Genomic DNA, 27,208 nt, shown 5'->3' on the forward strand with positions numbered 1-27,208 from the left:
TAGTATAGTATGTATATGTATAGTAACCCTAGATATAGTATAGTATGTATATGTATAGTAACCCTAGGTATAGTATAGTATGTATATGTATAGTAACCCCAGGTATAGTATAGTATGTATATGTATAGTAACCCTAGGTATAGTATAGTATGTATATGTATAGTAACCCCAGGTATAGTATAGTATGTATATGTATAGTAACCCTAGATATAGTATAGTATGTATATGTATAGTAACCCTAGGTATAGTATAGTATGTATATGTATAGTAACCCTAGATATAGTATAGTATGTATATGTATAGTAACCCTAGATATAGTATAGTATGTATATGTATAGTAACCCTAGGTATAGTATAGTATGTATATGTATAGTAACCCTAGGTATAGTATAGTATGTATATGTATAGTAACCCTAGGTATAGTATAGTATGTATATGTATAGTAACCCTAGGTATAGTATAGTATGTATATGTATAGTAACCCTAGATATAGTATAGTATGTATATGTATATGTATAGTAACCCTAGATATAGTATAGTATGTATATGTATATGTATAGTAACCCTAGGTATAGTATAGTATGTATATGTATAGTAACCCTAGGTGTAGTATAGTATAGTATGTATATGTATAGTAACCCTAGGTGTAGTATAGTATAGTATGTATATGTATAGTAACCCTAGGTATAGTATAGTATGTATATGTATAGTAACCCTAGGTGTAGTATAGTATGTATATGTATAGTAACCCTAGGTATAGTATAGTATGTATATGTATAGTAACCCTAGATATAGTATAGTATGTATATGAATAGTAACCCTAGGTATAGTATAGTATGTATATGTATAGTAACCCTAGATATAGTCGAGTATGTATATGTATAGTAACCCTAGGTATAGCATAGTATAGTATAGTATAGTATGTATATGTATAGTAACCCTAGGTATAGTATAGTATAGTATGTATATGTATAGTAACCCTAGGAATAGTATAGTATGTAAATGTAGAGTAACCCTAGATATAGTATAGTATAGTATAGTATGTATATGTATAGTAACCCTAGGTATAGTATAGTATAGTATAGTATAGTATGTATATGTATAGTAACCCTAGGTATAGTATAGTATAGTATGTATATGTATAGTAACCCTAGATATAGTATAGTATAGTGTGTATATGTATAGTAACCCTAGGTATAGCATAGTATAGTATAGTATAGTATGTATATGTATAGTAACCCTGGGTATAGTATAGTATAGTATGTATATGTATAGTAACCCTAGATATAGTATAGTATAGTATGTATATGTATAGTAACCCTAGATATAGCATATTATGTATATGTATAGTAACCCTAGGTATAGTATAGTATGTAAATGTAGAGTAACCCTAGGTATAGTATAGTATAGTATGTATATGTATAGTAACCCTAGATATAGTATGGTATGTATATGTATAGTAACCCTAGATATAGTCGAGTATGTATATGTATAGTAACCCCAGGTATAGTATAGTATGTATATGTATAGTAACCCTAGGTATAGTATAGTATAGTATAGTATAGTATGTATATGTATAGTAACCCCAGGTATAGTATAGTATGTATATGTATAGTAACCCTAGGTATAGTATAGTATGTATATGTATAGTAACCCTAGGTATAGTATAGTATAGTATAGTATAGTATGTATATGTATAGTAACCCTAGGTATAGTATAGTATAGTATGTATATGTATAGTAACCCTAGGTATAGTATAGTATGTATATGTATAGTAACCCTAGATATAGTATAGTATGTATATGTATAGTAACCCTAGGTATAGTATAGTATAGTATGTATATGTATAGTAACCCTAGGTATAGTATAGTATGTATATGTATAGTAACCCTAGGAATAGTATAGTATGTATATGTATAGTAACCCTAGGTATAGTATAGTATAGTATAGTATAGTATGTATATGTATAGTAACCCTAGGTATAGTATAGTATAGTATGTATATGTATAGTAACCCTAGGTATAGTATAGTATGTATATGTATAGTAACCCTAGATATAGTATAGTATGTATATGTATAGTAACCCTAGGTATAGTATAGTATGTATATGTATAGTAACCCTAGGTATAGTATAGTATGTATATGTATAGTAACCCTAGGTATAGTATAGTATAGTATGTATATGTATAGTAACCCTAGGTATAGTATAGTATAGTATGTATATGTATAGTAACCCTAGGTATAGTATAGTATAGTATGTATATGTATTGTAACCCTAGGTATAGTATAGTATAGTATGTATATGTATAGTAACCCTAGGTATAGTATAGTATAGTATGTATATGTATAGTAACCCTAGGTATAGTATAGTATAGTATGTATATGTATTGTAACCCTAGGTATAGTATAGTATGTATATGTATAGTAACCCTAGGTATAGTATAGTATGTATATGTATAGTAACCCTAGGTATAGTATAGTATAGTATGTATATGTATAGTAACCCTAGGTATAGTATAGTACGTATATGTATAGTAACCCTAGGTATAGTATAGTATAGTATGTATATGTATAGTAACCCTAGGTATAGTATAGTATATTATAGTATAGTATGTATATGTATAGTAACCCTAGGTATAGTATAGTATGTATATGTATAGTAACCCTAGGTATAGTATAGTATAGTATGTATATGTATAGTAACCCTAGGTATAGTATAGTATGTATATGTATAGTAACCCTAGATATAGTATAGTATGTATATGTATAGTAACCCTAGGTATAGTATAGTATAGTATGTATATGTATAGTAACCCTAGATATAGTATAGTATGTATATGTATAGTAACCCTAAGTATAGTATAGTATAGTATGTATATGTATAGTAACCCTAGATATAGTATGGTATGTATATGTATAGTAACCCTAGGTATAGCATAGTATAGTATAGTATAGTATGTATATGTATAGTAACCCTAGATATAGTATAGTATGTATATGTATAGTAACCCTAGGTATAGTATAGTATGTATATGTATAGTAACCCTAGATATAGTATAGTATGTATATGTATAGTAACCCTAGGTATAGTATAGTATAGTATGTATATGTATAGTAACCCTAGATATAGTATAGTATGTGTAGTAACCCTAGATATAGTATAGTATGTATATGTATAGTAACCCTAGATATAGTATAGTATGTATATGTATAGTAACCCCAGGTATACTATAGTATGTATATGTATAGTAACCCTAGGTATACTATAGTATGTATATGTATAGTAACCCTAGATATAGTATAGTATAGTATGTATATGTATAGTAACCCTAGGTATAGTATAGTATGTATATGTATAGTAACCCTAGGTATAGTATAGTATAGTATGTGTAGTAACCCTAGATATAGTATAGTATGTATATGTATAGTAACCCTAGATATAGTATAGTATGTATATGTATAGTAACCCCAGGTATACTATAGTATGTATATGTATAGTAACCCTAGGTATACTATAGTATGTATATGTATAGTAACCCTAGATATAGTATAGTATAGTATGTATATGTATAGTAACCCTAGGTATAGTATAGTATGTATATGTATAGTAACCCTAGATATAGTATAGTATAGTATGTATATGTATAGTAACCCCAGGTATAGTATAGTATGTATATGTATAGTAACCCTAGGTATAGTATAGTATGTATATGTATAGTAACCCTAGGTATAGTATAGTATGTATATGTATAGTAACCCTAGATATAGTATAGTATGTATATGTATAGTAACCCCAGGTATAGTATAGTATGTATATGTATAGTAACCCTAGGTATACTATAGTATGTATATATATATAGTAACCCTAGATATAGTATAGTATGTATATGTATAGTAACCCTAGATATAGTATAGTATGCATATGTATAGTAACCCTAGGTATAGTATAGTATAGTATGTATATGTAGAGTAACCCTAGATATAGTATAGTATGTATATGTATAGTAACCCTAGATATAGTATAGTATAGAATGTATATGTAGAGTAACCCTAGATATAGTATAGTATGTATATGTATAGTAACCCTAGATATAGTATAGTATAGAATGTATATGTAGAGTAACCCTAGATATAGTATAGTATGTATATGTATAGTAACCCTAGATATAGTATAGTATAGAATGTATATGTAGAGTAACCCTAGGTATAGTATAGTATGTATATGTATAGTAACCCTAGATATAGTATAGTATAGAATGTATATGTAGAGTAACCCTAGATATAGTATAGTATGTATATGTATAGTAACCCTAGATATAGTATAGTATAGAATGTATATGTAGAGTAACCCTAGGTATAGTATAGTATGTATATGTATAGTAACCCTAGGTATAGTATAGTATGTATATGTAGAGTAACCCTAGGTATAGTATAGTGTGGTATGTATATGTATAGTAACCCTAGGTATAGTATATTATAGTATAGTATGTATATGTATAGTAACCCTTGGTATAGTATAGTATGTATATGTATAGTAACCCTAGGTATAGTATATTATAGTATAGTATGTATATGTATAGTAACCCTAGGTATAGTATAGTATGTATATGTATAGTAACCCTATAGTAAGTAATGGCTAATTCCCAGAAAGTATACAGTGGGGAAAAAAGTATTTAGTCAGTCACCAATTGTGCATGTTCTCCCACTTAAAAAGATGAGAGAGGCCTGTAATGGTATTCATAGGTACACTTCAACTATGACAGACAAAATTAGAAAAAAAAATCCAGAAAATCACAAAAGTTTCTCAATACTTTGTTATATACCCTTTGTTGGCAATGACAGAGGTATATACATATGACATAGATATATATATGACATAGTATATATATATATATTTATTCAGATTCAAACCTTTCACTTTCGGTTATTTGATATTGAAATCATCTCCAAAATATAACTATTTTTAAAACAAGCCACAGAAAGTTTCAATTTCAGTTTAACCCACAAGAAAATCCACAACAAATAATACAACAGATATTATGGTTTAAAATAAAATATACTAATTGATAAAAAAAATACTAATTGAATGAAAAAGAAAATGTATAATCTCTGTAAATTATATCATAAAAATGGACTGGTGGAGTTATGTCACACATGCAGCTAACTAAAATATGCTCTAACCAAAATTACAACCAACTAATTGCAGCATTACCGCAAAAAAATTAAGAAGCAAGTGGAAGGGGGAAGAAGTAAGGAACTTGTCTGACAGTTTAATTTAAGGAGAAACAAATTGACAAGCTGTGCCATATGGAAAATAGTTATTCAGAGATTTTCGAGCGATTCCATGGCGATCCCATGGCGATTCCATGGCGATTCCATGGCGATTCCATGGCGATTCCATGGCACATGGTTTATGAACTGACACGAAAAATGACTCCGGATTCGAAACGTATAATTTTTCTATTTAAATTACCATGCAAAATTCTTGCAACCAGTAGAATGTTATATATATGGGGAATACAACCATCCCAACTCTGCAGATTTTGCTGAGAAGAGACAGAACCAATTTGTTTTGATGCTGTCCATATGTAGATTGTTTTTGTTTGCCAGGTTCAGGAATTGCAACATTCACCTGTAGTTAACTCTGCAGATAGGACTTCTGGGTGATTTGAAAAGTCACAGTCAATCGATCAATAAGATAATAATACTTTTAGCAAAAAGATTTATCTTAAATTTCTAATCTGTAGAAACTATGAGAATTATTCAGAATTATTTTGTGAAAAAGCACAGTATAAAAAGCACAGCACAGTTGAAAAATTGAAATCAAAACCGGGTGGTGTTTAGAGATAGATGGGAGGGGTCGATGGTAGCTGAAGGATGGGACTGGGTGGTGTTTAGAGATAGATGGTAGGGGTCGATGGTAGCTGAAGGATGGGACTGGGTGGTGTTTAGAGATAGATGGGAGGGGTCGATGGTAGCTGAAGGTTGGGACTGGGTGGTGTTTAGAGATAGATGGGAGGGGTCGATGGTAGCTGAAGGATGGGACTGGGTGGTGTTTAGAGATAGATGGGAGGGGTCGATGGTAGCTGAAGGATGGGACTGGGTGGTGTTTAGAGATAGGTGGGAGGGGTCGATGGTAGCTGAAGGATGGGACTGGGTGGTGTTTAGAGATAGATGGGAGGGGTCGATGGTAGCTGAAGGATGGGACTGGGTGGTGTTTAGAGATAGATGGGAGGGGTCGATGGTAGCTGAAGGATGGGACTGGGTGGTGTTTAGAGATAGATGGGAGGGGTCGATGGTAGCTGAAGGATGGGACTGGGTGGTGTTTAGAGATAGATGGGAGGGGTCGATGGTAGCTGAAGGTTGGTATTAAAAACAAAGACAAGATAACTAATGTAAAATATACTGTGTCCGTAAAATGTATATAATATGTATAAACTGGAAGTAGAAGCCTAAGTCCTGTTGTCCCTTAGTTTACTGCAAATAGGGGAGGGGTGGTAGGATTAGGGGAAAATAATAAAGGAATATATATAAATATATATTTATATATATGTATATTTATATTTATGTTGTTACGGCTTTGGACCAATAACCAAACAATCGCTATTTCAAATCCCGAGCAAACAAAGCGAGAAAAAAAACCATCAGTTAAAGTCCCCTTTAGCAAGGCACTTGACCTTAACTGATCCAGGGACGCCGTTGATAATGTCTGACCCTGGCCTTGACCCCAATCTCAGAGGGACATGCAAAAAATATGCATTTCCATTTCACACGTGAGCATAATACACACCGGTAAATGTGCATAATACACACCGCTAAATGTGTGAAACAGGACACACATAATCACTCATCATATGACTGGCACTACAGTTGAGGTGAGGACAGCAGCTAGGTTGACGTGAGGATGGGTTGATACACAGAGCAATTACCGGACTTGTTCATTAGGTGGACTAAACACATTGTTTATCTATAGGGTGAATGAGCCAGGGAGGACAGACAAAAAAATGATGGAGGGGGGAGGGGTGGGATCATTATTTTGATAGCTAGCTAACTCTGGTTGAGGATAGTCATGTCATCTGCTAATTGAATTGAGCCACTTACTCCTAATCAATAGAAATGGTACTCCTGCTAATAAAAGGTCATCAATGCTGACAGATGCTCTGTACTGTTCGCTGATAACACTGAGTGGCAAACACACACCCACACACCTATCCACAGAGTAGGTAAAGTCTTTATTAATTCAATATATTGGATACATTTTAATATCTGTCATTAGCAGTGACTGTTTGCTCCTTGTTCATTTTAGTGAAGATAAAAAGGCAGACATGCCATTCATATTCAGTTCAAGATATCTGGGCCTAAACACAGCCACTTAGCTATAGCATTATATCTGGGCCTAATAGCAGCCACTTAGCTATAGCGTTATATCTGGGCCTAGGAGCAGCCACTTAGCTATTGCATTATATCAAGGCCTAAGAGCAGCCACTTAGCTATAGCATTATATCTGGGCCTAAGAGCAGCCACTTAGCTATAGCATTATATCTGGGCCTAAACAGAGCCACTTAGCTATAGCATTATATCTAGGCCTAAACACAGCCACTTAGCTTAGCATTATATCTGGGTGTGTGTGTGTCTCTCTCTGTGTGTGTGTGTGTGTGTCTCTCTCTCTCTCTCTCTCTCTCTCTCTCTGTCTCTCTCTCTGTTTGTATGTCTCTTTCTCTGTGTGTGTGTGTCTCTCTGTGTGTGTGTGTGTCTCTCTCTCTCTCAATTCAATTCAATTCAATTCAAGGGCTTTTTTGGCATGGGAAACATGAGTTAACATTGCCAAAGCAAGTGAGGTAGATAATATATAAAGTGAATATATAAAGTGAAATAAACAATAAAAATTGTCTCTCTGTGTGTGTCTCTCTTTCTCTCTCTGTGTGTGTCTCTCTCTCTCTCTTTCTCTCTCTCTCTGTGTGTGTGTCTCTCTCTCTCTGTGTGTGTGTGTCTCTCTCTGTGTGTGTGTGTGTGTCTCTCTCTCTCGCTCTCTTTGTGTGTGTGTGTGTCTCTCTCTCTCTCTCTCTCTCTCTCTCTCTCTCTCTCTCTCTCTCTCTCTCTCTCTCTCTCTCTCTCTCTCTCTCACTCTCTCTCTGTGTGTGTGTGTGTGTCTCTCTCTCTCTCTGTCTGTCTCTGTGTGTGTGTATCTCTGTGTGTGTCTCTCTCTCTCTCTCTCTCTCTCTCTCTCTCTCTCTCTCTCTCTCCCTCTCTCCCTCTCTCCCTCATCAAGGTCTAATGGATCCAACCAGTCAGTGTTGTGGGTGAGAGCCAAGTAAAATTACATGGAGTCAATTAGGAGACTTTAATTCTATCTTTTAACTATTCATTAATGTTACAGTGATCTTCATACCCCGGGAGACATCAGACTGACAGAAAGCACTCGCTGTGTTCAGATGGAATTAAAAAAGAAAGAGATCAATATATTAAAAAAAAAAACACCTTATTAATATAACCTACAGCTGCTTATTAAGGAAAGCTGTGTTTGCTTTAGGAGACAAAGGCAGTTTCATTTACAACAACACAACGTGATCCGGGGGAACAATTTACAGGTTGTACTGACAATCACAAACAGCATTTCCTTGGCCAGGAATGCAAACTAGTCACCTTTCAGGCAAAATGTGCCGTTTTTTCAAAATAGGCGACCTACGTGATTCTTGTAGAGCCGACGAGAAATGTTTTTGAGGGTGTTTGGATCACACTGTGGCTATAAGCGAATGAGACATGCACGTTTGGACCAATATCCAAGGCTCAGCCAATCGTTTTAACACAACAGAATGCAGTGCAGCACGCGGACTGAAGGGAGACCACCAACTTACTAGTTACAGGATCAGTGTGCCTCTGGAAAGGCAGCTTGGCCAGTTACAGCAGCGTGTCCCCTGAATGGTAATGGAGAGGTAACGTTAGGTGAGAAACCTGACCACAGACACCGGGGTGAGAAGGTTACAGCAGCGTGTCCCCTGAATGGTAATGGAGAGGTAACGTTAGGTGAGAAACCTGACCACAGACACCGGGGTGAGAAGGTTACAGCAGCATGTCCCCTGAACGATAACGTTAGGGGAGAAACCTGACCACTGAGACTGGGGTGAGAAGGTGATGAAGCAGTACTTCACGTACACCTGGCATTTGGAAAGTTTGAGGTGAGGGAGAAAGTGTGGTTGAATAAGTATTGTTATGTATCTTGCTAGCTGGATCAAGACAGAGAAATTATGAACAATCATTGAGTTCATGGTGTGAAAATTAGCTTGCTAACGAAGTCAGACAGCTAGCTAGCTAACGTTACAACATCAGATGAGCTGACATTAGTAACTTAACTAATTCGCTATAGTATTAACTGGTGTACGACTCCTTGCCGTTCCTCAAGTTATAACGTGTTAGTTGCTTACTGGACCCTGGCAATCTGTGTGAAATGTTAACTAGTTAACTAGCTAATAAAGTAACCACTATCTGTTAACCAACCCACTACAGTATGTGGTTAATTTTCAAAATGAGAGAATTAGGTGAAAAGGAGGTGTTGCTGGTTTAACAGGTGGATTCAGGGATGCTGGAGCCGGGCTTAAACTGGTTTAAACTGGATGCCACTATAGAGGTGAAAGAAACACCACACACTTTCCCTCTTTTCTCACTTTTTTTCTGGCACATTGTAGAACAAATATCCACAGGCAGAAAATGTACAATATAATAATGTGCAGTGTTGCCCAAATGTATTGTTGAACTTGACAGCAACACGCGTGTGTGTGTGTGTGTGTGTGTGTGTGTGTGTGTGTGTGTGTGTGTGTGTGTGTGTGTGTGTGTGTGTGTGTGTGTGTGTGTGTGTGTGTGTGTGTGTGTGAGTGAGAGTGAGGAGATAATTATTTTTTTACTCAGTGAACGTTATCTTTGCACACATGTAGCCTTGTGCACTTGAACGATGTCTATAGTGGCCACTATAATAGAGCAAAAAAAGAATGCCTGTTTGTTTCATTATATTTCTACTTTAAGATGTTTTTTTCCACAAGTGCAAAATTTGGATGTGTGTGATGGTCACAAGCATTCTATTATAAAAGCTGTCATGGTAACAAGCGTTCTATTATAAAGGCTGTCATGGTAACAAGCCTTCTATTATAAAGGCTGTCATGGAAACTAGCCTTCTATTATAAAGGCTGTCGTGGTAACAAGAGTTATATTATAAAGGCTGTCGTGGTAACAAGCGTTCTATTATAAAGGCTGTCGTGGTAACAAGCGTTCTATTATAAAGGCTGTCGTGGTAACAAGTGTCCTATTATCAAGGCTGTCATGGTAACAAGCGTTCTATTATAAAGGCTGTCGTGGTAACAAGCGTTCTATTATTAAAGGCTGTCATGGTAACAAGAGTTAAATTATAAAGGCTGTCGTGGTAACAAGCGTTCTATTATTAAAGGCTGTCATGGTAACAAGAGTTATATTATAAAGGCTGTCGTGGTAACAAGCGTTCTATTATAAAGGCTGTCGTGGTAACAAGCGTTCTATTATAAAGGCTGTCATGGTAACACGCGTTCTATTATAAAGGCTGCCACGGTAACAAGCGTTCTATTACAAAGGCTGTCGTGGTAACAAGCGTTCTATTATTAAAGGCTGTCATGGTAACAAGCGTTCTATTCTAAAGGCTGTCATGGTAACAAACTTTCTATTCTAAAGGCTGTCGTGGTAACAAGAGATCTATTATAAAGGCTGTCGTGGTAACAAGAGTTATATTATAAAGGCTGTCGTGGTAACAAACGTTCTATTATAAAGGCTGTCACGGTAACAAGCATTCTATATTAAAGGCTGTCATGGTTACTGTCATGGTTACTACGATATTAGTGTATTGTTTTTTTCTTAAGACTTTAGTGTCATTTGTAGTAAAGTCTAGGCAACAAATACCATTTCTTACCTTAAAATGTTTAGCTATGAATTCATGTTTCAGTGCAGCAACAAAACAAGTTTCAGCTTTTTGGGCCCTCAACAGTTTGCATCCTGCTTGGAAGATCGTCATCCCTGCTTGGCAGATCGTCATCCCTGCTTGGCAGATCGTCATCCCTGCTTTGCAGATCGTCATCCCTGCTTGACAGATCGTCATCCCCGCTTGGAAGATCGTCATCCCTGCTTGGCAGATCGTCATCCCTGCTTGGCAGGTCGTCATCACTGCTTGGCAGATCGTCATCCCTGCTTGGCAGATCGTCATCCCTGCGTGGCAGATCGTCATCCCTGCTTGGCAGATAGTCATCCCTGCGTGGCATATAGTCATCCCTGCGTGGCAGATTGTCATCCCTGCGTGGCAGATCGTCATCCCTGCGTGGCAGATCGTCATCCCCGCTTGGCAGATAGTCATCCCTGCGTGGCAGATCGTCATCTCCGCTTGGCAGATAGTCATCCCTGCGTGGCAGATAGTCATCTCTGCGTGGCAGATCGTCATCCCTGCGTGGCAGATCGTCATCCCCGCTTGGCAGATAGTCATCCCTGCGTGGCAGATCGTCATCCCTGCGTGGCAGATCGTCATCCCCACGTGGCAGATAGTCATCCCTGCGTGGCAGATCGTCATCCCCGCTTGACAGATCGTCATCCCTGCGTGGCAGATCGTCATCTCCGCTTGGCAGATAGTCATCCCTGCGTGGCAGATAGTCATCCCTGCGTGGCAGATTGTCATCCCTGCGTGGCAGATCGTCATCCCTGCGTGGCAGATCGTCATCCCCGCTTGGCAGATAGTCATCCCTGCGTGGCAGATCGTCATCCCTGCGTGGCAGATCGTCATCCCCGCTTGGCAGATAGTCATCCCTGTGTGGCAGATCGTCATCCCTGCGTGGCAGATCGTCATCCCCACGTGGCAGATAGTCATCCCTGCGTGGCAGATCGTCATCCCCGCTTGACAGATCGTCATCCCTGCGTGGCAGATCGTCATCTCCGCTTGGCAGATAGTCATCCCTGCGTGGCATATAGTCATCCCTGCGTGGCAGATTGTCATCCCTGCGTGGCAGATCGTCATCCCTGCGTGGCAGATCGTCATCCCCGCTTGGCAGATAGTCATCCCTGCTTGTCAGATCATCATCTCCGCTTGGCAGATAGTCATCCCTGCGTGGCAGATAGTCATCCCTGCGTGGCAGATCGTCATCCCTGCGTGGCAGATCGTCATCCCTGCGTGGCAGATCGTCATCCCCGCTTGACAGATCGTCATCCCTGCGTGGCAGATAGTCATCCCTGCGTGGCAGATTGTCATCCCTGCGTGGCAGATCGTCATCCCTGCGTGGCAGATCGTCATCCCCGCTTGGCAGATAGTCATCCCTGCGTGGCAGATAGTCATCCCTGCGTGGCAGATCGTCATCCCCGCTTGGCAGATAGTCATCCCTGTGTGGCAGATCGTCATCCCTGCGTGGCAGATCGTCATCCCCACGTGGCAGATAGTCATCCCTGCGTGGCAGATCGTCATCCCCGCTTGACAGATCGTCATCCCTGCGTGGCAGATCGTCATCTCCGCTTGGCAGATAGTCATCCCTGCGTGGCATATAGTCATCCCTGCGTGGCAGATTGTCATCCCTGCGTGGCAGATCGTCATCCCTGCGTGGCAGATCGTCATCCCCGCTTGGCAGATAGTCATCCCTGCTTGTCAGATCATCATCTCCGCTTGGCAGATAGTCATCCCTGCGTGGCAGATAGTCATCCCTGCGTGGCAGATCGTCATCCCTGCGTGGCAGATCGTCATCCCTGCGTGGCAGATCGTCATCCCCGCTTGACAGATCGTCATCCCCGCTTGACAGATCGTCATCCCTGTGTGGCAGATCGTCACCCTGCGTGGCAGAAAGTCATCCCTGCACATCCGTTCTACACCACAGTGATCTTAATCCACACAATCAACACAGATATCACAGTATCCCTAATGACATGACCACCTAGGGACTGACAGGCGTGAGGGTTAACATTTGGGAGAGGGTTGAACATGCGACCCTTGGATTCAGAGCTCTCGGTTTCCGCCTATCCGCCATCCCCTTCTACAATGCCTTAGCAAAACAAAAAGCCTATTCGGTGGCATTAGCAATCATTGTTGCACCTAGTGGCCAGGTTATATTCTGACCAGGGTAGAGCTGAAAGGATAATGTAGAGAGAGTTAACGTCTCTATTCTGACCAGGGTAGAGCTGAAATGATAATGTATAGAGAGTTAACGTCTCTATTCTGACCAGGGTAGAGCTGAAAGGATAATGTATAGAGTTAACGTCTCTATTCTGACCAAGGTAGAGCTGAAAGGATAATGTATAGAGAGTTAACGTCTCTATTCTGACCAGGGTAGAGCTGAAAGGATAATGTAGAGAGAGTTAACGTCTCTATTCTGACCAGGGTAGAGCTGAAATGATAATGTATAGAGAGTTAACGTCTCTATTCTGACCAGGGTAGAGCTGAAAGGATAATGTATAGAGTTAACGTCTCTATTCTGACCAAGGTAGAGCTGAAAGGATAATGTATAGAGAGTTAACGTTTCTATTCTGAGCAGGGCAGAGCTGAAAGGATAATGTATAGAGTTAACATCTCTATTCTGACCAGGGAGGAACTGAAAGGATAATGTACAGTATGGAGAGTTAACGTCTCTATTCTGACCAAGGTAGAGCTGAAAGGATAATGTATAGAGAGTTAACGTCTGTATTCTGACCAGGGAGGAGCTGACAGGATAATGTACAGTATGGAGAGTTAACGTCTCCATTCTGACCAGGGAGGAGCTGAAAGGATAATGTACAGTATGGAGAGTTAACGTCTCCATTCTGACCAGGGAGTAGCTGAAATGATAATGTATAAAGAGTTAATGTCTCCATTCTGACCAGGGAGGAGCTGAAAGGTTAATGTATAAAGAGTTAACGTCGCCATTCTGACCAGTGAGTAGCTGAAAGGATCATGTACAGTATGGAGAGTAAACGTCTCCATTCTGACCAGGGAGGAGCTGAAAGGATAATGTATAGAGAGTTAACGTCTCCATTCTGACCAGGGAGGAGCTGAAAGGATAATGTACAGTATGGAGAGTTAACGTCTCCATTCTGACCAGGGAGGAGCTGAAAGGATAATGTACAGTATGGAGAGTTAACGTCTCCATTCTGACCAGGGAGTAGCTGAAATGATAATGTATAAAGAGTTAACGTCTCCATTCTGACCAGGGAGGAGCTGAAAGGATAATGTATAAAGAGTTAACGTTGCCATTCTGACCAGTGAGTAGCTGAAAGGATCATGTACAGTATGGAGAGTAAACGTCTCCATTCTGACCAGGGAGGAGCTGAAAGGATAATGTATAGAGAGTTAACGTCTCCATTCTGACCAGGGAGGAGCTGAAAGGATAATGTATAGTATGGAGAGTTAACGTCTCCATTCTGACCAGGGAGTAGCTGAAATGATAATGTATAAAGAGTTAACGTCTCCATTCTGACCAGGGAGGAGCTGAAAGGATAATGTATAAAGAGTTAACTTCGCCATTCTGACCAGTGAGTAGCTGAAAGGATAATGTACAGTATGGAGAGTTAACGTCTCCATTCTGACCAGGGAGGAGCTGAAAGGATAATGTATAGAGAGTTAACGTCTCCATTCTGACCAGGGAGGAGCTGAAAGGATAATGTACAGTATTGAGAGTTAACATCTCCATTCTGACCAGGGAGGAGCAGAAAGGATAATGTACAGTATGGAGAGTTAACCTCTCCATTCTGAACAGGGAGCAGCAGAAAGGATAATGTAAAGTATTGAGAGTTACCGTCTCCATTCTGACCAGGGAGGATCTGAAAGGATAATGTACAGTATGGAGAGTTAATGTCTCTATTCTGACCAGGGAGTAACTAAAAAGATTATGTACAGTATGGAGAGTTAACGTCTCTATTCTGACCAGGGAGTAGCTGAAAGGATAATGTATAAAGAGTTAACGTCTCCATTCTGACCAGGGAGGAGCTAAAAGGATAATGTACAGTATGGAGAGTTAACGTCTCTATTCTGACCAGGGAGTAGCTGAAAGGATAATGTATAGAGAGTAAACGTCTCCATTCTGACCAAGGTAGAGCTGAAAGGATAATGTATAGATAGTTAATGTCTGTATTCTGACCAGGGTAGAGCTGAAAGGATAATGTATAGAGAGTTAACATCTCTATTCTGACCAGGGAGGAGTTGAAAGGATAATGTACAGTATGGAGAGTTAACGTCTCTATTCTGACAAGGGAGGAGCTGAAAGGATAATGTACAGTATGGAGAGTTAACGTCTCCATTCTGACCAGGGAGGAGCTGAAAGGATAATGTACAGTATGGAGAGTTAACGTCTCCATTCTGACCAGGGAGGAGCAGAAAGGATAATGTACAGTATGGAGAGTTAACGTCTCCATTCTGACCAGGGAGTAGCTGAAATGATAATGTATGAAGAGTTAACGTCTCCATTCTGACCAGGGAGGAGCTGAAAGGATAATGTACAGTATGGAGAGTTGACGTCTCTATTCTGACCAAGGTAGAGCTGAAAGGATAATGTATAAAGAGTTAACGTCTCTATTCTGACCAGGGAGGAGCTGAAAGGATAATGTATAGAGAGTTAACGTCTCCATTCTGACCAGTGAGTAGCTGAAAGGATAATGTACAGTATGGAGAGTTAACGTCTCTATTCTGACCAGGGAGGAGCTGAAAGGATAATGTATAGAGAGTTAACGTCTCCATTCTGACCAGTGAGTAGCTGAAAGGATAATGTACAGTATGGAGAGTTAACGTCTCTATTCTGACCAGGGAGGAGCTGAAAGGATAATGTATAAAGAGTTAACGTCCCCATTCTGACCAGGGAGGAACAGAAAGGATAATGTACAGTATGGAGAGTTAACGTCTCCATTCTGACCAGGGAGGAGCTGAAAGGATAATGTACAGTATGGAGAGTTAACGTCTCCATTCTGACCAGGGAGGAGCAGAAAGGATAATGTACAGTATGGAGAGTTAACGTTTCCATTCTGACCAGGGAGGAGCTGAAAGGATAATGTATAGAGAGTTAACGTCTCTATTCTGACCAGGGAGTAGCTGAAAGGTTACTTTATAGAGTTATTTAGTATCGACAGCATTATCCATATTTAAATCTGGGTTGTTTTCCATTATGTAAGTATTGGCAACAACTCACGCTCTGTCTGAATATATTGTCATTACTTCAGCTTGTGCACTCCAGTGAAATATATCTAGTAAGCAAAACCCTCCCCATTTCAGTTCTTCTGCCCTCTGTGTTTTACGAATATTACAACCCACCCAATATTGCCGAGCTGTGGTGTGTGTGTGTGTGTCTCCGTCTGAGTAACAAAAACACTATCGACACTCAGTGTACAGTTTAATGTTGTTGTTATTGTCAAAATGTCCTGCCAGATGCTCTAATTAGCTATGAATTCTGCTGTCACTCTCATCTCATTATTTAACATCAGGACATTTGTTCATCAACTCATACCTCACCGTAATTACCCTAAATGTTTGAACAGCTGTCTAAAGGAATACCAGAATGACCAGACCAAGTTGACACAGCCAGGACCAGGGGGGCTAGAGTGTGTGTGTGTGCGTGTGTGTGTGTGTGTGTGTTAAGTTTGTTCATACCCCTACACAAAGAATGTAATCTGCCTAGGAGATTAAAACGAGACCCTGGCAACACTGATCAATTTGTTCATTGTATTAATTCTATTAATTATATTCACTCTGATCACTCTATTCACTCTGATCACTCTGATCACTCTATTCACCCTGATCACTCTATTCACTCTGATCACACTATTCATTCTGATCACTCTGATCACTCTATTCACACTGATCACTCTATTCACTCTGATCACTCTATTCACCCTGATCACTATATTCATTCTGATCACTCTATTCACCCGGATCACTCTATTCACTCTGATCACTCTATTCACTCTGGTCACTCTGATCACTCTATTCACTCTGATCACTCTATTCACTCTGGTCACTCTGATCACTCTATTCACCCTGATCACTATATTCATTCTGATCACTCTATTCACTCTATTCACACTGATCACTCTCTTCACTCCCTTCACTCTGATCACTATATCCACTCTATTCACTATATTCACTCTGATCACTCTATTCACTCTATTCACTTGTATCACCCTGATCACTCCATTCACTCTGATCACTCTGATCACTCTGATCACTTTATTCACTCTGAACACTCTATTCACTCTGATCACTCTATTCACTCTGATCGCAATATTCACTCTGATCACTCTATTCACTCTGATCACTCTAATTCACTCTAATGACTCTAATTCACTCTAATGACTCCAATTCACTCTGATCACTCTATTTCCTCTGATCACTCTATTCACTCGGATCACTCTCTTCACTCTATTCACTCTGATCGCTCTATTCACTCTGATCACTCTGATCACTCTATTCACTCTTATCACTCTATTCACTCTGATCACTCTGATCCCTCTGATGACTCTAATTCACTCTAATGACTCTAATTCACTCTGATCACTCTATTTCCCCGGATCACTCTCTTCACTCTGATCACTCTGATCACCCTGATAACTCTATTCACTCTGATCACTCTATTCACTCTGACCACTCTGATCACCTTATTCACTCTATTCACTCTGATCACTCTATTTACTCTGATCACTCTATTCACTCTGATCAACATTTTCACTTTATTAACTCTGATCACTCTGATCACTATTCACTCTGATCGCAATATTCACTCTGATCACTCTGATCACTCTATTCACTCTAATGACTCTAATTCACTCTGATCACTCTATTTCCTCTGATCAATCTCTTCACTCTGATCACTCTCTTCACTCTGATCACTCTATTCACTCGGATCACTCTCTTCACTCTGTTCACTCTGATCACTCTAATCACTCTATTCACTCTGATCACTCTATTCACCCTGATCACTATATTCATTCTGATCACTCTATTCACTCTATTCACACTGATCACTCTCTTCACTCCCTTCACTCTGATCACTATATTCACTCTATTCACTATATTCACTCTGATCACTCTGATCACTCCATTCACTCTGATCACTCTTCACTCTGATCACTCTATTCACTCTGATCACTCTATTCACTCTGATCGCAATATTCACTCTGATCACTCTATTCACTCTGCTGACTCTAATTCACTCTAATGACTATAATTCACTCTAATGACTCTAATTCACTCTGATCACTCTATTTCCTCTGATCACTCTCTTCACTCTGATCACTCTATTCACTCGGATGACTCTCTTCACTCTGATCGCTCTATTCACTCTGATCACTCTGATCACTCTATTCACTCTTATCACTCTGAGAGCCCTGGTTGCTACGGTATGATGAGGAGAGCCCTGGTTGCTACTGCACGGGATGCTTTCAAGTGGCCTACGGGGGAGTTTCTCCTCTTTCTGTGTCTGTCCTAGTCAGATGTTTTGTGGTTTAGCCTGGGCCTCAGAGCCAGACGGAAGGAACATGACATGTCCTGGAAGTCAAGAGGAAGAAATCAATGCTAAAAATCTCAAATTAAAAAGTTAAAATGCTTTGGTTGCAGAATTCCTGTTTCAGTCTGCTACTCTCTTAGAGTAAAAGGGTTCCAAAAGGGTTCTTCGGATGTCGGCATAGGATAAGCTATTTGGGTTCCACGTAGAACCCTCTGTGTACAGGGTTTTCACCTGAAACAAGAAACGGTTCTTAAAAGGGTTTTTCTTTGTGTGGACAGCCAAATAAACCACACAGACAGCGTGGGGAAGAAGATACAACAGCGCCTCTTCAACACCAGGAGGCTGAAGATATTTGGCTTGTCACCTAAAACACTCACAAACATATACAGATTCACAATCGAGTGCATCCTTTCGGGCTGTATCACCGCCTGGTACGGCAACTGCACCGCCCTCAACCGCAAGGCTCTCCAGAGGGTAGTGCGGTCTGCACAACTCATCACCGTGGACAAACTACCCAATTTATCACCGGGGGCAAACTACCCGGACAACAGGCCCTCCGATTTGACACACTGAACTCTATCTGAGAAGTAGTTGGTGAACCAGGCGAGGCAGTCATTTGAAAAACTAAGGCTGTTGAGTCTGTTGATTAGAATGCAGTGATTGACAGAGTCGAAAGCCTTGGCCAGGTCGATGAAGATGGCTGCACAGTATTGTCTTTTATCGATGGCGGTTATGATAATGTTTAGGACCTTGGGCGTGGCTGAGGTGCACCCATGACCCGCTCGGAAAACAGATTGCATAGCGGAGAAGGTACGGTGGGATTCGAAATGGTCGGTGATCTGTCTGTTAACTTGGCTTTCAAAGACCTTAGAAAGGCAGTGCAGGGTAGATATAGGTCTGTAACAGTTTGGGTCAAGAGTGTCTCCACCTTTGAATAGGGGATGACCGAGGCAGCTTTCCAATTTGTAGGGATCTCAGACAATACGAAAGAGAGGTTGAACAGGCTAGTAATAAGGTTTGCAACAATTTCGGCTGATTTTGCAGCTCTTTCAGAACATCAGCTATCTGGATTTGGGTGAAGGAGAAATGTGGGAGGCTTTTTTCAAGTTGCTGTGGGGGGTGCAGAGCTGTTGACCGGCGTAAGAGTAGCCAGATTGATTATCGTAGATTTATCGGTGGTGACAGTGTTTCCTAGCCTCAGCGCAGTGGGCAGCTGGGAGGAGGTGCTCTTATTCTCCATGAACTTTGCAGTGTCCCAAAACTTTTGGGAGTTTGTGCTACAGGATGCAAAATCATTTTTGAAAAACCTAGCCTTTGCTTCCCTGACTGCCCGTGTATATTGGTTCCTAACTTCCCTGAAAAGTTGCATATCGTTGGGGCTATTCGATGCTAATGAAGTCGCCACAAGATGTTTTGTGCTATTCAAGGGCAGTCAAGTCTGGAGTGAACCAATGGCTATAACGGTTCTTAGTTCAATTAGTTTTGAATGGGGCATGCTTATTTAAGATGGTGAGGAAAAAACGTGTGCTAAAGCATAAAATGTATAAATAAACAAACGTAGGGAGGAGGCTTCTGATGTGGGCATGCATGAAACCAAGGCTTTTACGGTTACAGAAGTCAGCGAATGACCTGGGGAATAGGAGTGGAACTGAGGGCTACAGGTCCTGGGTTAACCGCTACGTCACCAGAGGAACAGTGGAGGAGAAGGATAAGGGTACGGCTAAAGTCTGTAGGAACTGGTCGTCTAGTAAGTTGGGGACAGAGAATAAAAGGAGCAGATTTCTGGGCGTGGTAGAATAGATTCAGGCATGATGTACAGACAATGGTATGGTAAGATGTGAGTACAGTGGAGATAAACCTAGGCGTTGAGTCACGATGAGAGAGGTTTCGTCTCTAGAGGCACCAGTTAAGCCAGGTGAGGTCTCCACATGTGTGTGGGGTGGGACAAAAGAGCTATCTAAGGCATTTTGTGCGCGACTGATGGCTCTACAGTGAAATAAGACAATGAGAACTAGCCAAGACAGCATTAGACAAGGCATATTGACGTTAGAGAGAGGCATAACGCAAACACAGGTGTTGATCAGGAGAGCTAAGACAACAACGGGTAAATTGCGATGAATGGCAAGAGCGGGTCAGTTTGGTACATACAGGACCCGAGTTTGAGGCTGTGGCCGACAGGCTAACAAAGACTAACAGCTAGTTAGCTGGCTAGCTCCTGATGGAAGTTCCAGGTATAAGGAATAGAAATAGCAGACCCGTGCCACATTGGGTGAGGCGGGTTGCAGGAAAGTGTATTTAGTTCGTAGATAGAAAGTGAGATTAAGGTGTATACGAAGAAAACCATCTATTTACACGGGATAAGACACGGGATAAGACACGGGATAAGACATGGGATAAGACACGGGATAAGACATGGGATAAGACACGGGATAAGACAAGGACAAACACACACGTCCTACTGTTAACCAGTTGCATCTCTAGGGGCGCTATTTCATTTTTGGATAAAAAACGTTCCCGTTTTAAGCGCGATATTTTGTCACGAAAAGATGCTCGACTATGCATATTCTTGACAGTTTTGGAAAGAAAACACTCTGTTTCAGAATCTGCAAAGATTTTGTCTGTAAGTGCCCCAGAACTCATTCTACAGACGAAACCAAGATGATACGTCAAACAGGAAATGAGCAGAATTTCTGAAGCTCTGTTTTCTAATGTCTCCTTATATGGCTGTGAATGCGACAGGAATAAGCTTAGACCTTCTGCCGTTTCCCCAAGATGTCGGCAGCATTGTGACGTATTTGTAGGCATATCATTGGAAGATTGGCCATAAGAGACTACATTTTCCAGGGGTCCGCCCGGTGTCCTTTGTCTAAATTTGTGCGTAATCTTCAGGTGCGGGCATTTTCTCCTGGGATTCAGGAGAGAAAGCACACTTCCACGAACGATATATCATCGAAGAGATATGTGAAAAACACCTTGAGGATTGATTCTAAACAACGTTTGCCATGTTTTCAGTCGATATTATGGAGTTAATTTGGAAAAAAGTTTGCGTTTTGAGGACTGAATTTTCGTTTTTTTTTGGTAGCCAAATGTGATGTACAAAACGGAGCTATTTCTAATACACAAATAATCTTTTTGGAAGAACTGAGCATCTGCTATCTAACTGAGAGTCTCCTCATTGAAAACATCAGAAGTTCTTCAAAGGTAAATTATTTTATTTGAAGGCTTTTATGTTTTTGTTCAAATGTTGCGTGCTGGATGCTAACGCTAATGCTAACGCTAAATGCTACGCTAGCTAGCTACTTTTACACAAAATATTGTTTTCCTATGGTTGAGAAGCATACTTTGAAAATCTGAGATTAGTGTTGTTTACAAAAGGCTAAGCTTGAGAGATGGCATATTTATTTCATTTCATTTGCGATTTTCATGAATAGTTAACGTTGCGTTATGGTAATGAGCTTGAGTCTGTATTCACGATCCCGGATCCGGGATGGGGAGATCAGAAAGGTTAAACCATCTATTTACACGGGATAAGACACGGGATAAGACACGGGATAAGACACGGGATAAGACACGGGATAAGACAAGGACAAACACACACGTCCTACTGTTAAACCATCTCTGGCTTTGAATCGTGGCTGGTGAATGGTTTATGTGTGTAGAGATGAATGTCTTAATTTTATCAGACTCCAGAGTCTCCTGAAGGTGAAACACAGTATCTAGTATCGTTATCCATGAATCAAGTCCCATAATTCAGCTGAGAGATGCTTTCCTGCTACTGTCACTGTACAGCAATCAGACTGAACTGCACCTGCTTTTCTCCCCAAGCCCCCAGGGGTGGGAAAAAGTTCACTCAACACTTAGCACAGGTCTGAATCAGCACAGTTTGTTCCCACTAAACCATTTCTCAGAGGTGTGGATTCTCAGATCCTTCTAACAGCTGGTGTCACCACCCTTTAGTTTCACAGTCAAACTCCTCTCTTCTCCCCTTCCCCTCCAAGCCGCTCAGCGACTCAGCATTTTCCCTGACTGAAGAGCTCTAATCAATCAGGAATCGCCCCCCCCCCCCGCCCCCCACAAACACACACTCCCCACACCCCCTATTGACAAAAGCTTTCTCACTCCCAGCCAGTCCTGGGAGAAAAATATCTTGTTCAATATTGAGAGAAAATAGAGAGAACCGCTCCAGAACCACCATGCCCGTGGTAAAGACAAGTGGCTAAACGTCTACTTCGTGCAGAACAAAGCCTGGGAACTAAAGATGGTGATAATCTCTCCCTGGCTGAACAGACTAATCTGTAGAAATTCACATCCAACATCAAACCACCGCACTTCTGGCCCCGCCACCACATATATAATATAAATGTGTAGGGGGGTTTCACGGTGTGAACTCAATGAAAATGTGATATTTGACATGTTCTTCACAGAAAATGAGCAAAAGGCCAAAGAGTCTCGGGTTGAAAAAAGTTGTATCGTTTTTCTTTCAGTAAACATTGAAAATGGGTCCCACAGACCCGAAAACAAGGGCTCAATATCTAGGCGTCGGGTTAATAAGGAGTGCCCATACGATTTGCCTCTTTATTCTCACATGCCCAATAAGAACCAATGACATGCTGCCTTTACTTAGTGTTTATGACAATGCTAACCTCTTTAGAGTTTTAAAACCAGGCTCAGCAACTCAAACACACAGCTGGTCACCTGCACCGGGCAGCCAGGCAGTTATAAAAATGAATGAGATCAAACCTAAGCTACTTTAGATAGCTAGCTATAAGTTGGTATTCAAGCTAAAGTTAATCAATGAATGAATACAGATAATCGTCAACGTGAAACAATGGGTTGGCTGTTATTAGTGAACTGTTTATGATTTGATTAGCAAATTATTTGTGGTTTTATTTTCATTAGATAGCTAGGTAGCTAGCTAGGTTGTCAGCAGGTGTAGAAATTCTACACAGGGACACTCAAAGTCAATACTAAATGAATTATCCTCAATTATCAGCGAGCTGGAGAGGTTCCAACAAACTCAATGTACCAAGTATCAGGGCAGTCCTGTTAGTTTTCTTATATACTTACACAGACTTATACTTGCATGACTTAGCTTTTTTCAGCCTTTGTAATAAATTCATCATTGATATTTGCTTCATTCATGTGACTGACCAATACCTCAGGAGGCTTCTTCTCTCCAAGCTGAGACCTTGAAACGGAGATATATTTCATTCTCAAAACAAGGGTCTGGGTGTACTGCCAAAATGCAGAAACTGGTAGTGAGGATTTCTCTAAGGCACGTTCAATTAGAATGTTGCATGAACACAGGAATTGGTTATTAGAAAAGCACCAACATAAAAACGTTCATCACAGATTAGTTCAGTCACCAGCTAGTTAGCTGGCTAGCTGGAGCCAGACAACAGCTGACCTTGGCACTAGCTCACGTCCTAATGCCAGTTGCTAGCCAACTAGCTGACAATACCTAAACAGTTGTGTGAATATTTGTGCAAATCAAGTCAGTGTTGAATATATCTCACATTATTCCACAAAACAAGCTAGCTAGGTAGCTTGATCAATTCAAAGCCAACACAAAGCTTTGGGAAACTGCTCTACGCTAGTAACTCTGCATTACTCAACTAGGTTTCAAAATAGATTCCAGGGTCTTGCATTCATGCAAATTCGCTACGATGCCTTCCCTGTCATCTCCAACTCTTCCCTCATCTCTTGATATGTAATCACAAACAATTTTGCCGTGTTACTTCATTGTACTTGACAGTGTTTCCTCTAGTTCTTTTCAGTGGTGGACAACCTTCCTCCCAAATCCTGATAACCAATGTATAACGAAGCATAACCCTGCAACACTTTAGAAACAAGCCTTAAAAGTCTTTATGAATTTCAGAGGCTGAGCTAAGACCTTCAAAAGTAAATCAGTTATTGAACAGTTTTCCTTTTGTATTAAAACTTTGCTTTGATTGGGAGGTAAAATTTGACAATGTAAAAATATGTCGCAATCTACAGTGGTTGCTCCACTAAAAGTTTTGCGATTTATTGTGCAGGACTTAGAGGTCATTTGTGGTTTAGTACGGTACCCTGCGTCACTACTTCATTGCTACAGACCAACGCAAGGGGGAGGTAGAGCACTGATTATGCTTTTGGGTCTGAAGGCGCTACTGTATCTCTATAGTACTGTAGCCTACTTCCGACCAGCCTCAGCTACAGATGCTGGTTCAAATACCCGTGAGCTCTGGAACTCCACCTCCGACAGTCAGAGTCAACATACCTGGCGGGTTCATCAGGTCATCGGTTTCACCCTGACGTTTCCATTCCTATTCTGACAACAGAACTTGACCAACTGCTCACCAGGCACAGCATGGGCCGTCCAGACCGTTATGCTGTTGTGCTATGTTTACTTGTCAGACTGCACATTAGCCTAATAAACAAATGCAGTTGGCTTATATCTTCAAAACTCTTTATTACCCAAATGTAAAAGCATATACTGTACAATACTCTATTTCTTCATCGGCATCTTTATGCTTTCGTTAAACAAAATAATGAAGGTAAACAAATTGTTGCATACTGGGAAAATACTCTTTCAAACACACACGGTCACGTTGTACAGCGCCATTATGGCTATTAGCAGGTAGCTGGACAAAAGTCTTGCCTAGAAGGAGGGTAAAGGAAGAATTCTATAATCACATGTATTTCTTAGTTAAGTTTCCAGCACACAGCTTTGTCCTACTACAGTAGCTATGTTGGTATTGTACCTCAAAATACGGTATGTGCTGGAAAACCTTGGTAGAGATTTGGGTGAAGTATTCATTGTAGTACTCATGTGAATTTCAGCTATTTTTGTAGCTGTTGTATGTTCTATACAGAAAAACATCCAGACAGCCTTGTCTGGTTTCCTCTTACCAAAAACCCTTTCAGAAGCTCTAGTCCTGTTATCCAGCACTACAGGCTGAACAAAGCATTTCCTGACTGAGTGAACCTGGTGAACCAAAACCAGAGAATAATGAAGGAGACGAACCATGCATCTCAAATGGCACCCTATTCCCTATTCCCCCTGGTCAAAGTAGTGCACTATAAACAAATAGGGTGCTATTTGGAGTGCAGGTTAAAGGGGGAGCGGATAGCAAGAGAACATAAAGTAGACTGAACCTGGTGAACTAGAGAGAGAGGGAGAGAGAAACAGAGAGGGATAGAGAGAGAGAGAGAGAAACAGAGAGAGAGAGAGAGGGATAGAGAGAGAGAGAGAGACACGGAGAGAGAGAGAGAGACAGAGAGAGAGAGAGAGAAGAGAGAAACAGAGCGAGACAGAGAGATAGCGAGAGAGAGAGAGACACACAGAGAGAGAGAGAGACACACAGAGAGAGAGAGATAGAGAGAGAGAGAGAGAGAGCGAGAGAGAAACAGAGAGACACAGAGAGATATAGAGAAGAGAGAGAGAGAGAGAGAGAGAGAGAGAGAGAGAGAGAGAGAGAAGAGTCCATTAAGCAAGCTGGTCCTGGGGCTCTGTTCACAAACACAAAACACACCCACTAGAGCCCCAGTACAGCAACACAATTGGACTGAACCAAATCATATGAAAACAAAGCGCTATTTACTTGACACTTTGGAAATAATTAACAAAAGACCTGAGCAAACTAGAATGCTATTTGGCCCGAAGCAGAGTACACAGAGGCAGAATACCTGACCACCGTGACTGACCCAAACTTAAGGACAGCTTTGACTATGTACAGACTCAGTGAGCATAGCTTGGCTATTGAGAAAGGCCGCCGTAGGCAGACATGGCTCTCAAGAGAAGACAGGCTATGTGCACACTGCCCACAAAATGAGGTGGAAACTGAGCTGCACTTCCTAACCTACTGCCCAATGTATGACCATTTAGAGACATATTATTATTTAAAATACACATTTCCCGCAGATTACATCGATCGATAAAGAATTTGAAAACAAACCCGATTTTGATAAACTCCCATATCTACTGGGTGAAATTCCACAGTGTGACATCACAGCAGCATGATTTGTGACCTGTTGCCACAAGAAAAGGGCAACCAGTGAAGAACAAACACCATTGTAAATACAACCCATATTTATGTGCTTATTTATTTTATCTTGTGTCCATATTTATTATATTTTACTTGAACCTTTTTTACTTTAACGATTTGCACATCGTTACAACACGGTATGCATACATAATATGACATTTGAAATGTCATAATTCTTTTGGAACTTCTGTGAGAGTAAGGTTTACTGTTCATTTGTATTGTTTATTTAACTTTTGTATTTAATCTACTTGACTTGCTTTGGCAATGTTAACACGTTTCCCATGCCAATTAAGTCCCCTGAATTGAATTGAGAGAGAGGGGAGAGAGAGAGAGAGACAGAGATAGAGAGCGAGAGAGAGAGAGAGTGAGAGAGAGAGAGAGAGAGAGAGACAGAGAGATAGAGAGAGAGACAGAGAGAAAGAGAGAGAGAGAGAGAGAGACAGAGAGAAACATAGAGAGAGAGAGACAAGATGGAGAGACAGAGAGAGAAAGAGGGATAGACACACAGAGAGAGAGAGAGAGAGAGACAGAGAGAGAGAGAGAGAGAGAGAGAGAGAGACAGAGAGATAGAGAGAGAGACAGAGAGAAAGAGAGAGAGAGAGAGAGACAGAGAGAAACATAGAGAGAGAGAGACAAGATGGAGAGACAGAGAGAGAAAGAGAGATAGACACACACAGAGAGAGAGAGAGAGAGACAGAGAGAAACACAGAGAGAGAGACATGCTTGACAGGAGCTGCT

This window comes from Oncorhynchus mykiss, chromosome 15 (assembly GCF_013265735.2).
Source record: "Oncorhynchus mykiss isolate Arlee chromosome 15, USDA_OmykA_1.1, whole genome shotgun sequence".
NCBI lineage: Eukaryota > Metazoa > Chordata > Actinopteri > Salmoniformes > Salmonidae > Oncorhynchus > Oncorhynchus mykiss.